This window comes from Cnephaeus nilssonii (genome assembly GCF_951640355.1).
Source record: "Cnephaeus nilssonii genome assembly, chromosome: 4".
Lineage (NCBI taxonomy): Eukaryota > Metazoa > Chordata > Mammalia > Chiroptera > Vespertilionidae > Cnephaeus > Cnephaeus nilssonii.
The window spans coordinates 44,597,418-44,611,348 of record NC_137075.1 but is presented as its reverse complement, the minus strand read 5'-3'; the positions used below and the strand labels follow the sequence as shown (position 1 = coordinate 44,611,348).

Sequence of the window (13,931 nt, the reverse complement as noted above, 5' to 3'; positions counted from 1 at the left end):
ATATGTTTGTTGTTAATCCTCACCCAAGGATATTTTATTTTTCCATTGATTTTTAGAGAGAGTGGACGGGGGAGAAAAAGACAAACACCAATGTGAGAGAGACACATCGATTGGTTGCCTCCTGCATGCTGCACCCCAACCGGTGCCAGGGAACCTGCAACCAAGGCATGTGCCCTTGACTGGAATAGAACCTGGGACCTTTCAGTCCCCAGGCCAACGCTCTATCCACTGAGCCAAACTGGCTAGGGCAATGTTTTAAATATGATAAAAGGTGACAGTGTGGCCTTGTGGAGTCCACATTCCCCTTCCTCATCCCGATCTGAGTGGACATTTGCGGCTAAGAAAGGGGGTTGTAGCAGTGAACGGGCAGGATCGGGGCCATGAGTCAGACCTGAGTTGTTGAGCCAGATTTGGGTTGGAGCAGAGGAAGTGCCTGAGCAGCTAAGACGAAGAGAATTTAAAAGACAAACAGTGCTTTCCTTTCCGTCTGGCCGCAGCCATCAGTTAAACCAAGATGGGCGCTTACAAGTACCTCCAGGAGCTATGGAGGAAGAAGCAGTCCGTGTAGGGCGCTTCCTTCTCAGGGTGCGCTGCTGGCAGTACCGCCAGCTCTCTGCGCTCTACGGGCCCCTCCCCTCCCCCTCCCACCTCTCAGCCCTCCCAGCCCTACAAAGCGCAGGCTGGGCTACAAGGCCAAGCAAGGTTATGTCATATATCGGATGCGTGTGCGCCGTGGTGGTCGCAAACGCCCTGTTCCTCAGGGTGCGACCTATGGCAAGCCTGTCCGTCACGGTGGTAACCAGCTAAAGTTTGCCCGAAGTCTTCAGTCTGCTGCTGAGGAGCGAGCTGGACACCACTGAGGCTCTGAGAGTCCTGAATTCTTACTGGGTTGGTAAAGATTCCACGTGCACATTCTTTGAGGTTATCCTCATTGATCCATTCCATAAGGCTATCAGTACAAGCACAGGGAGATGCGAGGGCTGACATCTGTGGGCGCTAGAGCCGTGGCCTTGGGAAGGGCCACAAGTTCCACCACACTATTGGTGGTTCTCGCCGTGCAGCTTGGAGAAGGTGCAATACTTTCCAGCTCCACCGTTACCGTTAATATAAGTAAAGTTTGTAAAATTCTTACCTAACAAACAATTTAGGACAGTCAAAAAAAAAAAGACAAACAGTGCCCTAGTTGGTGTGGCTCAGTTGGTTGGAGCATCATCCCGTAAACTGAAAGGTCATAGGGTCGATTCCCAGTCAGGGCACATACCCAGGTTGTGGGTTTGATCACCAGTTGGGGAGTACACAGGAGGCAGCCAATCAATGTTTCTCTCTCACATTGACATGTGTTTTTTTAAATTATTTATTGTTTAAAGTTTTACATATGTCTCTTTTTTTCCCCCATTGACCTCTCCCCACCCACTTCTGGCCCCCAGCACATGCCCCCACCCCCCTATTGTCTGTGTCCATTGGTCATGCCCATATGCATGGATACAAGTCCTTTGGTTGATCTCCTACCCACCCTCATTGATATTTGTTGATGTCTCTCTCTCGCTTGCTCTCTCTCCTCTTCCTCTACCTAATATCAATATACCAATATACATATCCTTGGGTGAGGATTTTTAAAATATTAAAATAAAAATAACAAAGTCTATTAAAAAAAAAAAGACAAACAGTAAGAACAGCTTTTTCACTCAACTGATAATCCTATCTTATCTAATAAAGAGGGAATATGCTAATTGACCATCACTCTGTCACAAAGATGGCTGCATCCACAGCTGAGGCCAAGTTCCCTTAAGGAGCCTTAACGAGCAATCAGCAGGGACCTGAGGCTACGCCCTCCCCTGCCCCCGTGGGGATTGACAGGGTACCTCAGACCACACCCCCACCCCAGTACCAGGCCAGGGGACCTGAGGCCATGGCCCCCCCGCAGCAGGGCTTGACAGGAGACCTCAAGGTGCGCTTCCCATCCTGGTGCTGGGCTAGGGGACCTCAGGCTGCTCCCCGCACCCCAGCGCCAGGCTGGGGGAACTCAGGCCGAACCCTCCACCAGGTGGGGCTTGACAGGGGACCTCAAGGTGCACCCCCAGTGCTGGGTCGGGGGAACTCAGGCCGTGCCCCTGCCCAGCAGGGCTTGATGAGGTACGTGAGGCTGTGCCCGCCCCCCCGCCTGGCGGGGCTTGATGGGGGACCTCAGGCCATGCCCCCCACCTGGCAGGGCTTGACAGGGCATCTCAGGCCATGTCCCCCACCTGGCAGGGCTTGACGGAGCACCTCAAGGCACACCCCCTGCCCCGGTCTGGGCTGGGGGACCTCAGGCCATGCCCCCCATCCTGGCCCCCGGCCAGGGGACCTGAGACTACGTCCCCTGCCCGACAGTGCTTGACAAGGGTGGAACTGGCTGGGTCTGGATCTAGCCCAATGGGAGGGGGCAGCCGGGTCTGGGTCTCACGTGATTTTGAGATTCATGTGGGTGGGCGGGGACTTGACTCTGGGTCCTGTGGTGAGCCCCAGACTCTGACAGGAGGAAGGTTTTCATATACATTTTACTAATTTTCTTTCATCTCTGACACTTCTATTATAGAGAAAGGGCAAATAGCAATACTAAATTATTTTCTCTAATTAATCCCCTTTTAATGTGCACGAATTTCGTGCACCGGGTCATTAGTGAGATTATAAGTATCTGGGATCCCTAAAGGCAAACATGGTAAGGGCATGGGCAAAATGGCAACCATCTTGATAGCAGGAACTTCTAGAGAAAATAAGCACTGATAGGGTTAGAACAAGCCAGTAGAGAAATATGACTTCTTCATCCAAATTACTCCAAGAATTTGCCTGGAGATCATAAAGAAGGCAGAACCAGCCCAGATTCACAGAGCTAAGAAGGAACCTAGAGATCATCTAGAGTATTTTTTTTTTTTCCTGACTGGGATCTACTGGCGTAGGGGGGCTGCAAACAGGGTGTTTCAAGCCAGAGCGGTAACAGGGTCCAGTAAAGGAAGTTCTGATCCTGACAACCCTAGCAAAGGACAAAGGAGGCTTCTGGCTTCTGCAAGACCAGAATCCTGAAGCCAAAGGAATTCACTTACTGAAGTCCAAGATAAGACAGAGCAAGCATAGTCCCTAACTCTGGGACGCAGAACCCTGCCCAAAGCAAAATAAGAACGGCTGGATCCCAAGCAGGACAGGAGAATTCTTTAACATCCATGAGGGAAAACTAGCTAACAGAACCTGTTCTTCCCAGGACTAGAGGTGACATAAAAAAGAACAGAAGAGAATAAACGCACAGCTGGGCTCAGTCTTCCTGGGAGATTTGCATGCTCTGGGAAAGCTCTGTCCACAGAAAAAAAGGTCAACAGCATGGACATAGTCATGGGATAAGAGTTAGAACAGCCCTAACCGGTTTGGTTCAGTGGATAGAGCGTCGGCCTGCGGACTCAAGAGTCCCAGGTTCGATTCCGGTCAAGGGCATGTACTGTGGTTGCGGGCACATCCCCAGTAGGGGGTGTGCAGGAGGTAGCTGATCGATGTTTCTCTCTCATCGATGTTTCTAACTCTCTATCCCTCTCCCTTCCTCTCTGTGGAAAATCAATAAAATATATATTTTTAAAAAGAGTTAGAACAAGCTCTAAATAAGAATATCTATTTTAATTCAGAATTTCCTTTGTGTATCTCTATGTGTGTACTCCTCCCTTCTGCTCATACAGCATGTGTATTAAAACTGATTCTCATCGCTTCTCGGCCTTTTGGCTAAGATCAAGTGTAGTATCTGTTCTTGTCAGTTTGATATCTGATACGTCCTCTGTCCGAGGACAATGTATTAAGTGGATTTTTGAGACTGGGAGATGGAATAGGAGCTTGCTCCATCCACTCCACGCATCGACCTGGTATTGCAGTACCTCCAGGAACGGTGCACCAAAAACAAACAAACAAAAAAAAAAAACAAACCCACAGTGATTCTCAAAGGTGTGGAAGGTGGGGAAAAGGCATAACAGATTCCCTGGGTAGTCAAGAAAGAAGGGGGTAGTGAGCCTTTATAGTTTGTAAGATTGCCCAGCTGACTCTGATGTGTCCCCCCGCTGCCTCTTTGAGAACCACTACTCAAGAAGCTACCTAGGCCCTAGCTGGGTAGCTCAGTTGGTTAGAGCACTGATACAACCTTGTCCTGATACTCCAAGGTTATGGGATTGATCCCCAGTCAGGTCCAATCTGGAATTATCCCAAACTCTTTGTCTTCATTCACTCAGGCTATTATAAGAGAATATTTTAGACTGGGTGGCTTATAAACAACAAAAACTTGTTTATCATAGTTCTGGAGGCTGATACCCAAGATCAATGTGCCAACAGATTTGGTGTCTGGTGAGGGCTCACTTTCTGATTCAGAAACCCTTGGAAACAGGTTGTGGAGTCTTGTAGAAGGGAACTAATCTCATTCATAAGGGTCTAACCCTCATGACCAAATCACTCCCCAAAGGCCTCACCTCCAAATACTATCACACTTGGGATAAGGTTTCAACATATGAATTTGGAGGGACACAAGCATTGTCTGTAGCATTCTTCAATCAATCTCAAAATGAACTTAGCATCACACCCAGGAACTCCATGCTAAGTGAGTATCTTACAGGGAGATAGCATAATCCAAACTAAATCTTGTCTCTCTGAAATTAAAAAGATTATTGTATGAAAAAGGTCTCCTTGATTCATTAATTCAATTAGTCAACAAGCATTTATTCAAGACTGTAGTTCTCTATCTCTGCTATAACAAATTACCATAAATTTAGCATGGTATTTTCCGGCGTATAAGACGACTGGGCGTATAAGATTTTCCTGGGTTAAAATGTCGTCTTATACGCCAGAAAATATGGTAGTTTAAAACAACACAGTTTTATTATTATACAGTACTAGAGAAAGGAAGTCCAAAGTGGGTCTCAGTGGGCTACACTAAAGGGGTTGGCAAGGTTGTTTTCCTGGAGGCTCCCCAGAGAATCCAATTCTCATCATTGTCCAGTTTCTAGAAGCTGCTCACCTTTCTTGACTCATGGCCCCTCCATCTTCAAAGCCATGTCCAGCAATGCCAAGGAGTCCTTCTCACATTATCTCTGATTTGTCCTCTTCTGACTTCCTGTTCACTCAGAAGGACTCTTGATTATACTGGGTCTACCAGGCAACCTAGGATATGTTCCCACATCCAGTTTAATTGATTAGCAATCTTAATTCCATCTGCAACTTTAATTCCCCTTTGCCATGCAACCTAACATACCTACAGGTTCCTGAGATTAAAAAGTGGACATCTTCCCTAGCTGGTTTGGCTCAGTGGATAGCATCAGCCTGCGGACTGAAGTGTCCTGGGTTCGATTCCGGTCAAGGGCACGTTCCTCAGTTGCAGGCTCAATCCCCATCCCCAGTCTGGGCATGTGTGGGAGGCAACTAATCGATGTGTCTCTCTTACATCAATATTTCTCTCTGTCTTCCCCTCTCTCTTTCACTCTCTGTAAAAATCAATGGAAAAATATCCTTGGGTGAGGATTAACAACAAAAAAGTGGACATCTTTGCCCAACCAGTGTAGGTCAGTGGTTGAGCATTGACCTATGAACCAGGAGGTCACAGTTCCATTCCTGGCCAGGACACATGCCTGGGTTGTGAGCTCGATCCCAAGTAAAGGGTGTGCAGGAGGCAGCCAATCAATTCATCTTTGATATTTCTATCTCTCTCTCCCTCCCCCTTCCTCTCTGAAATCAATAAAGATAGATAGATAGATAGATAGATAGATAGATAGATAGATAGATAGATAATATCCTATATAATAAAGAGGTAATATGCAAATTAACCCTCATGCCCTCACAAGATGGCTGCCTATGACCAGGGGGATTAGTGAGGGACAACCAAACAACTGAACAAGCAGGCTGCATGGGGCAACCAGGCCAGCAGGGGGGTCATGAGGGGCAACCAGGCTGGCAGGGGGGACAGTAAGAGGCGACCAGGCCAGTTGGGGGGGGTGGGCAGCTAGGGATAACCAGGCTGGCGGGGGAGGGGGTGCATTTGGAGGTGACCAGGCCGGCAGGGGGGACAGTTAGGGGTGACCAGGCCAGCAGGGGGAGCAGTAACGGGTGACCAGGCCGGCAGGGGGGGGTGCAGTTGGGGGCGATTAGGCCGGCAGGGGGGGCAGTTGGGGGCGATTAGGCTGGCAGGGGGGCAATTAGGGGCGATCAGGCAGGCAGGCAGGTGAGTGATTAGGAGACAGTGGTCCAGGATTGTGAGAGGGTGCAGCCTGGGCTGAGGGGAGCCCCCCCCCCTCCGTGCCCCATGCATGAATTTCATGCACCAGGCCTATTCATATTCCTTATTCATATATATATATTAAATTTTAAGTCACAATGACAAAAGTGAGCCACCACAGAACTGTCCTTAGCTTACTGAAAAGTCAGAGAAAAGGAAGCCTTAGAGACAGGTTCAAGGGGTAAGCCCATTGCCCCCCTAGGTGCAAGTTTCAGGGGGACCCTTAGAGTTTAGGAGAGTAAAGTTAAGATGCATGCCTGAGAGGGAAGGGCAGGCATGGGCATGCTTAGATGAAACTAAGTCTCAGAGAGATGAAGTGAATTGTCCAGGCTCACACCTCTAGTCAGCAGCAGAAGCGGGATTGGAACTAAATCGCTGTGAACTCCACAGCCTATGCGCTAACCTCCAGCCTCTTCCCTCAGTACGGTACATCCTTCACACTCCACCAAAGCAGCCTGTGCACCAATTCCAAAGACCGTGTTCCCAAACCACCATGCACACTCCCACCATAACATCTCCAAAGGATCCATTTCAAAGCCACTTCTACTGAGAAGCCTCCCTGGTCCCCTCACTCAGAAATCCTTGCTTCTTCTTGTGGGCTCACAGAACTCTACCAATCACTTCCAATAGAGTAGTTTTCAATCTGTCTTATGGTGGTGTGTTAAAGGTTATCTGCTTTCATTAGATTCTAATCTCTCTCTGGGAGTGGGAGGCCTTCCTTATTCCTTTTTGTATTCTCACAGTACCTTGTCAGTTCATTGTGCATTATGCATTCAAAAGTGGTTTTTGAGATCTTTGAGGCAAGATGGCTCTGTGAGTTTACTCTTTAGGCACTCCCTCTGCCCTAAATACACAGCAGGAGTAGATAAAACATAAAAAGAAAACACCAAAATGATAGTATTGAGCTCAGAAAAAACAATATTATCATCTCTGTGACCCTGAACTAATTAGAAACACAAAGTCATGAGCAGGACTGAAGTCTCAAGGCTTCAAGGATCCTAGTAGAGATGCAGGGGAAGCAGCCAAGCACTTAGGGGACAAAAGCGTGGGGCAGTTTCTCCACTAAGGAAAAGAGACCAACAAACGTAGCTGCTGCCAGCTGCCAGAGATGTAGCTTACTTGGGTTATAAAGAAAAGCTTTGTAGCTCGGGCCGGTGTGGCTCAGTTGGGTGAACATCCATTGTCCCAGGCACCAAGAGGTCACCAGTTCGATTTTTGGTCAGGACACATGCCCAGGTTGCAGGCTTGATCCCCAGTAGGGGGCCTATAGTAGGCAACCAATCCATGTTTCTCTCTCCCTTCCTCTCTTTCTAAAATCAATAAAAACATATTTTAAAAAAGAAAAGTTTTGTATAGATAATAAAAGATATAGGATTGGATGACAATGAAAGTAATATAGGGCAAAATTAGTGGACAGGGTAAAGACTACAGTGGCAACAAAGTGCAACTGGGATAGCAAACCAAAGACCCACGGACGACATCTCCACGTACCTGGGTGGCAAGGCGTTCCTCTGAACGCCCCCAATTCCAGCAGGAGATAATAAGCCCAGCAGCTACAAAACTTGTATGGGCCCCTAGCCGGTGTGGCTCACTAGATAGAGTGTCGGGCTGTGGACTGAAGGGTCCCGGGTTCGATTCCAGTCAAGGGCACATGCCCAGGTTACGGGCTCAATCCCTAGTAGGGGGCGTGCAGGAGGCAGCCGATCAATGATTCTCTCTCATCATTGATGTTTCTACCTCTCTCTCCCTCTCCCCTCCTCTCTGAAATCAATAAATATATTTTTCAATAAATAAATTTAAAAATTAAAATTAAAATGTTTAGTGCTTGGAGCACCAGCCCTCAGATGGAAGCATCTCAGGTTCAATTCCTGGTGAAGGGCATATACCTGGGTTGCAGGTTGATTCCCCCATCATGTTGGGGTAAGTGCAGGAGGCAACTACTTGATGTGTCTCTCCCATTGATGGTTTCTCTCTCTCTCCCCTCACTCCCTCCCTTCCATTCTCTCTAAAAACCAATAGAAAAAATATCCTTGGGTAAAGATTAAAAACAATACAAATGTGTAAAAGAAACGAGCATTTGAGATCTTGCTTCCTGGCACTGTCATCAGTTTGGCTCAAACTCATAAAAATTCTCGGTAAGTTTGGACCCTTCTTGCGTAGACAGAAGTATATCCTAACAACGATGATTTAAATGTTTTGAGGGCCCTCATCTATTAGGTCCACCCATTTTGCATATTGACATTATACATAATATAATATTTCATTTTAATGAAGACTACTGCTAACACAGCCTGTAAAAATACATTGAAGAATTGCTTGTTGAACTGGATGTGGTCTTTGACTTGAGCAATTTCCTCCTCCTCTTCATTCACGTTTTGCCCGGCAAGCTCTGCAGGCTTCTTTTCCACGTGGCACTCCCACAGCTCCAGCCATCTGGGTGGGACATCTTGCGGCCTCCAATCTGCATAGATGGCTGCCGCCCACCGAGCTCTCTCCCTCCCTGTCCTCCTGGCAACTACTGTCTACACCGCTCCTTCGCTCTTCTGGACAAACTGGGGGTGCTTTGTTTCCATAAGCGTGAGCTCCCCGGGCGTAAAAACTGGCGCTCACGTTCTTTTAATCTTCCTTTTGGCCAAGTCAGTCCTTCCTTGGTGAATTAGATTTTGCTTCCCAAAGACACAGACGTAGCTTTCACAAAAGCAGCGCCCGTGTTCGGTGACAGTGGAATGTTTTCTGGGCAACGGGAGGGCCCACTGGGAGCCCGCAGACCTCTGGAGGTCGCTCACCCCACCCAGGCGGGGAAGCGTCCCCCCCCCCGCCGCCGCCGCGGGTGCCCTCGGCCAGCGGCCAGCGCTGCGCTCCCGGCCCTGGCGGCGGGGCCCTCCACCCCGCGGGGACAAAGGGGCTTGTGTCCTGCCGGCCGCCGAGAGGCCTCTACCGAGGCTGGGGCGGAGCGCACCCACAGGGACCCTGCGTGCGGCCTCCGCCTGTGGCCGGTTCGCCAGCGGGCTGCAGTCTCCCCAGGCTCCAGCCTCCCGCGACCCCAGCCTTGACCCCTGTGGGAGTCTCCCCCCTCGCCCCCCCCGGTGATCCTGCGGGTAGAACGTCCCCAGCGGCAACCGCGTGTCCCGCCCAGAATTTTTTAGCGGGTTTGAGCAAAGTTCAGGCACAGCCCTCTGGGTGGGAAGGTAACATTCCTTCCACCCTGCTCGTGATCCAGGGGCTTCCTCCACCTCTCCGCGCTGTAGGGAGGGCCCTCAAGCTTCTCCCTTCGCTTCCCCCATGGTTTTGTTTTTGTTTAGGTTTAGGTTTAGGTTAACTCGCTTTTGAAATGCCTCTTTATCAGCAAACCACCCTCAAGAGTGTACATAATCCTGTCATCTTCTCTTTGGGGAAGAAGAGGCGGGCCTAACATTTACATTACTTGCCTACACGCCAGGACTGTGAAATAAATATTATTTTCCCATTCTGTCTTTCCATTCTTAGAAAACTGAGGTTAGAATTTCCCCCTCTGTGCCCTAGGCTCTGGTTAATAACTTCTTTGTTCACCAATTCCTCCAGTTACAAACTTGACTAGACTCTTCCTTTCCCTTTGCTCACACCATTCATTTAATGTCTATTAATAGGGAACTTGTTAAATAAACTGATATTATACAAAGGAGTGGAGATGCATATGTACAGCTGGGGGGAAATCTTCATATTGTAGAGGCTCTGTAGGGTATACTAGACTTGAATTGCATACATAAAATGAAAACAGTAATGGTACCTAATGCACAGGGTTGTTGTGAAGATTAAATGAGTGAAAGTACTTAGAACAATATCCAGAATATAGACCATTAGCCATTTACTTATATGTATTGTTAATAAAAAGAACAAGGGGCAAAAGAGCATGTACAATATTTTTTAAAATATATTTTTATTGATTTCAGAGAGAGGAAGGGAGAGAGAAACATCAACGATGAAAGAGAATCATGGATCAGCTGCCTCCTGCACACCCCCTACTGGGGATGGAACCCACAATCTGGGCATGTGCCCCGACCGGGAATCGAACCCTGACCTCCTGATTCATAGGTCAATGCTCAACCACTGAGCCACACTGGCTGGGCTACAATAATTTTTATAAAAGAAAAATAAGTATATGGGTAAAATATCCCTTCAAAACTTCACCATCCTATATAATAAAAGGCTAATATATAAATCGACCGAACGTTGGAACAACCGGTCGCTATGGTGTGCACTGACCACCAGGGGGCAGATGCTCAACACAGGAGCTGCCCCCTGGTGGTCAGTGCGCTCCCACAGGGGGAGCGCTGCTCAGGCAGAAGCTGGGCTCTGTGAGGGCACAGGCCAGGCTGAGGGACACCCCCTTTGCTCAGTGTATGAATTTTGTGCACCAGTCCTCTAGTAAATCAATAACAGTGGTTGCTTCTGGAGAGAGTAACAGAGGGGCCAGAGCAAGGCAACTTATTTTCACTGTATACTTTTCTATACCTTTTTAATTTTTTACCATGTGTGTTTGACATCTATGTGAAAAGATAAACTAATTTTATTAATTAATTTTTTAAACAGAAAAATATCCATCAGAAACACATTATGAAAACGTAATTAAATTTTATGAGCTGTAGAAATCATATTACAATCTTTTCCATCAGTGTTATTTTGTTAAAATGATTACATATTGTAGTCACTGAATGATTTTTCAAACATTTGCTGCACACTTTCAAATTATTGATGGAGCACAGTGCTTGTACCTCAAAGTGTGGTCCTCAGACCAGCAGCCTCAGTATTACCTAGGAACTTGTTAGAAATGCAGAATCTCAGGCCCCACCCCAGAACTACTGAATCAAGAGTCTACATGTTAATAAGAATCTCAGGTGGTTTGTCTTGTTTGAGGTATGAGAAACACTGAGCTAAAAGATATAATAATAATTAAAAAACCAAATGTTTTACTCATCTCTAATCTTTGATCCCCTGCCTCTCAAAATTGCTGTTTAGTGTTAGACATGAGCAGAGCAAGGACGATGATCCCTGTACAGAGTCACCAGGGTAGAAAGCCCCAGATGCAAGGGGCAAAACTGGGAAAACAAGAAACTGGCCCCAGGGTAACCTGCCTTCCCCTAGTATTTCACTGGTCATGTGATTTGGACCCCTGATCTTTCATATTGCTGATCAGGCGAATTAGACCCTCTGACCTTTTCCTCCCTAAAGATAACATCTAGGCCTCGGTTGTATTTCAGCTCCAGGCCCAGAAAAGCAGTAAAACTAGACAAGTGAAGCCCTGGCTACCTCAGGACCAGCTCCATTGACTAATGACCCCCTGTCCTGGCACTGACCAATCAGTGGAGCCTGTGAGGTCCGTGCTGAAAGGAGCCAGGCTAAGAGACCTTGTGAGAGTTTAAGAAATTTTATGACATTTTCTCACGGCGGGCTGAGACCCGTATGTTGGTGTCAGCCCTGAGCGGGTGGTAAGGTTCTCTAACGTAGGATAGAAGTAGGCAATATAGAGTGAGGGTGTGGGTGCACAAGCAGAGGGGAGGGCATGAGTTGGTCAAGGGAGTCAAGGGAGGAGAGTGCAGAGGGCTGTCAAGCAAAGGGGGATTCGTCTTATCTTGCTTCTGCATGCACAAGCCATCTACTCCAAGCTATGGGAAGAGACTTATATAACAATATATATTTCAGAAAACATGTCCAAGCAGGAGAGATTTAGGATAGTTCATCCTAACAGAAACCACAACCCTGAAAGAGCACACCTGGAAAGCTGATGAATATTCTATTAAGACCCTCTCCTGAGATCTGCCCTAAGATTTCCACCTGCAAGAAAGTGATAAATGGCCCTAGCCAGTTTGGCTCAGTGGATAGAGCGTCAGCCTGTGGACTGAAGGGTCCCAGGTTCCATTCCGGTCAAGGGCACATACCTGTGTTGTGTGCTCGATCCCCTGTAGGGGGCGTGCAGAAGGCAGCCAATCAATGATTCTTTCTCATCATTGATGTTTCTATCTCTCCCTCTCTCTCTCTCCCTTCCTCTCTGAAATCAATAAAAATATATTTTTTTAAAAAAGAGATAAATACACTCAGGACAAAGGACCCAGTGCATGCTCTCCCTCTAAGGAGCATACCTGTACCATTCCCTTCCCTCTCTCCTTCCCCCACAGACACATATCCCCAACCTCTAAGGGACCTCATGGGACTTGCAACCAGGGGAGCAATGGGCAGTGGCAGCTCATCCCGGACTAACCCCCTGAATCTATCTCCAAGGCCCCCTTTCCTCTGACTTCCCATGGAGCCAAAGCAGCCCAGTCTAGGCTCTCCTATTGTTTCTTCTATGCCCTTCCTTGTTTTACTGTCCTAAGTGTATTGTATCATGGACCCAATAACCTTTGGCTCCATGCTGTGTAGCCCTTCCCTTTGGGTATCCCTATTCCCCAATCCCTTTTCCTTAAATAAATTCAATTTTTCTTTATTCACCCTCTGAGATAGCTATTTAGCCTGCCCATGCACCGCCAACTTTAATCTTTCAGTTAGATGATTCTGGAAAACAAATTACTGAGTAAAAGAAGGCAAGCAAAATAATACAACCTGTACGATTCCATTTATATGATCTTCCAAAAGAGCTACACTAATCATGGTATTAGAAGTCAGGATAGAAGTTAACCTTTGGGGAAGAGGGAGGAGATAGACATTGCAACAGGGTCCAAGAGTTGCTTTTGGAAGGCTAGTAATGTTATTGGTTATTTATGTTTATAATATTCTTAAGGACCATTCACCTCTGATTAGTGTGCTTTTTGTGTCTTCTCCTATCCAATAAGGAGGGACTATGCTAATTGACTCTCACACCCTCACAAAGATGGCGGCGCCCACAGCCAATAAGGAGGGAAATATGCTAATTGACTGTCACGCCTTCAAAGGTGGCGGTGTCCAGTCCCCTCAGCCCCACTGGGGCGGCAGGCACATGGCACAGCCAGCCCCACCCCCAGGTGGGTCTGGCCACTCTGTGTGTCTGCCGCCGGAGTCCCCCAGTCCCCTCAGCCCCCCAGCTGCCCAGGGCCAGCCTGAGGCACAGGCAAGCCTTGGATGGCAGCTGCCCAGCCACCCAGGGCCACCCAAGGCTCAGGTAACCAGGGCTGGCCGAGGCTTGCTCTGCCAGCAGTGGCAGCAGCAGAGTTGTGATGGGAGCATCGCCTTCCCCTGATTGCCGGGTCGCCTCCCACCCCTGAGGGCTCCCGGACTGTGAGAGGGGGCAAGCCAGGCTCAGGGACCACCCCCTCCAGTGCATGAAATTTTCATGCACCGGGCCTCTAGTATTTCAATAAAAAGTGTGTATTTTTTTTAATTCCACTATTATCACCTACCTCAAAACCCTTGACCATACCTGGTTTGGGGATGGGGGGAGGGGTCAGGGACAAGGTGCTTGATGAAAAGATACTAAGTTGATAAAATTATCTGCACTGATTTAATTACTGATAGATAACTCCCACACACTCATTTCAGAACTCATGTACATTTTAAAAGGTGCCTACTACTGACTGCTTTCACCCAAAAGATGACATGAGTACAATAGAGCTTCAGGCACTCTCTGGAGCTGTGGGAGGAGAGCACAGGCTCTGCTCTCTGACTTCGTGGGTTTGGAGCCTGGATCTACCACTCGTTAGCTATACAGGGGTGG

General features: G+C 47.9%; 2 pseudogenes across 2 annotated transcripts in view; both read left to right on the top strand.

The window, feature by feature from the left end:
- The window catches only part of LOC307097903 (ribosomal RNA processing protein 36 homolog), a 415,062-nt pseudogene that overhangs the window by 71,138 nt on the left and 329,993 nt on the right, over positions 1-13,931 (top strand). The window lies entirely within an intron of this gene.
- LOC307098478 (large ribosomal subunit protein eL15-like) lies at positions 515-1,105 on the top strand (annotated as a pseudogene). The gene has a single exon. The product of its transcript is annotated as a large ribosomal subunit protein eL15-like (transcript).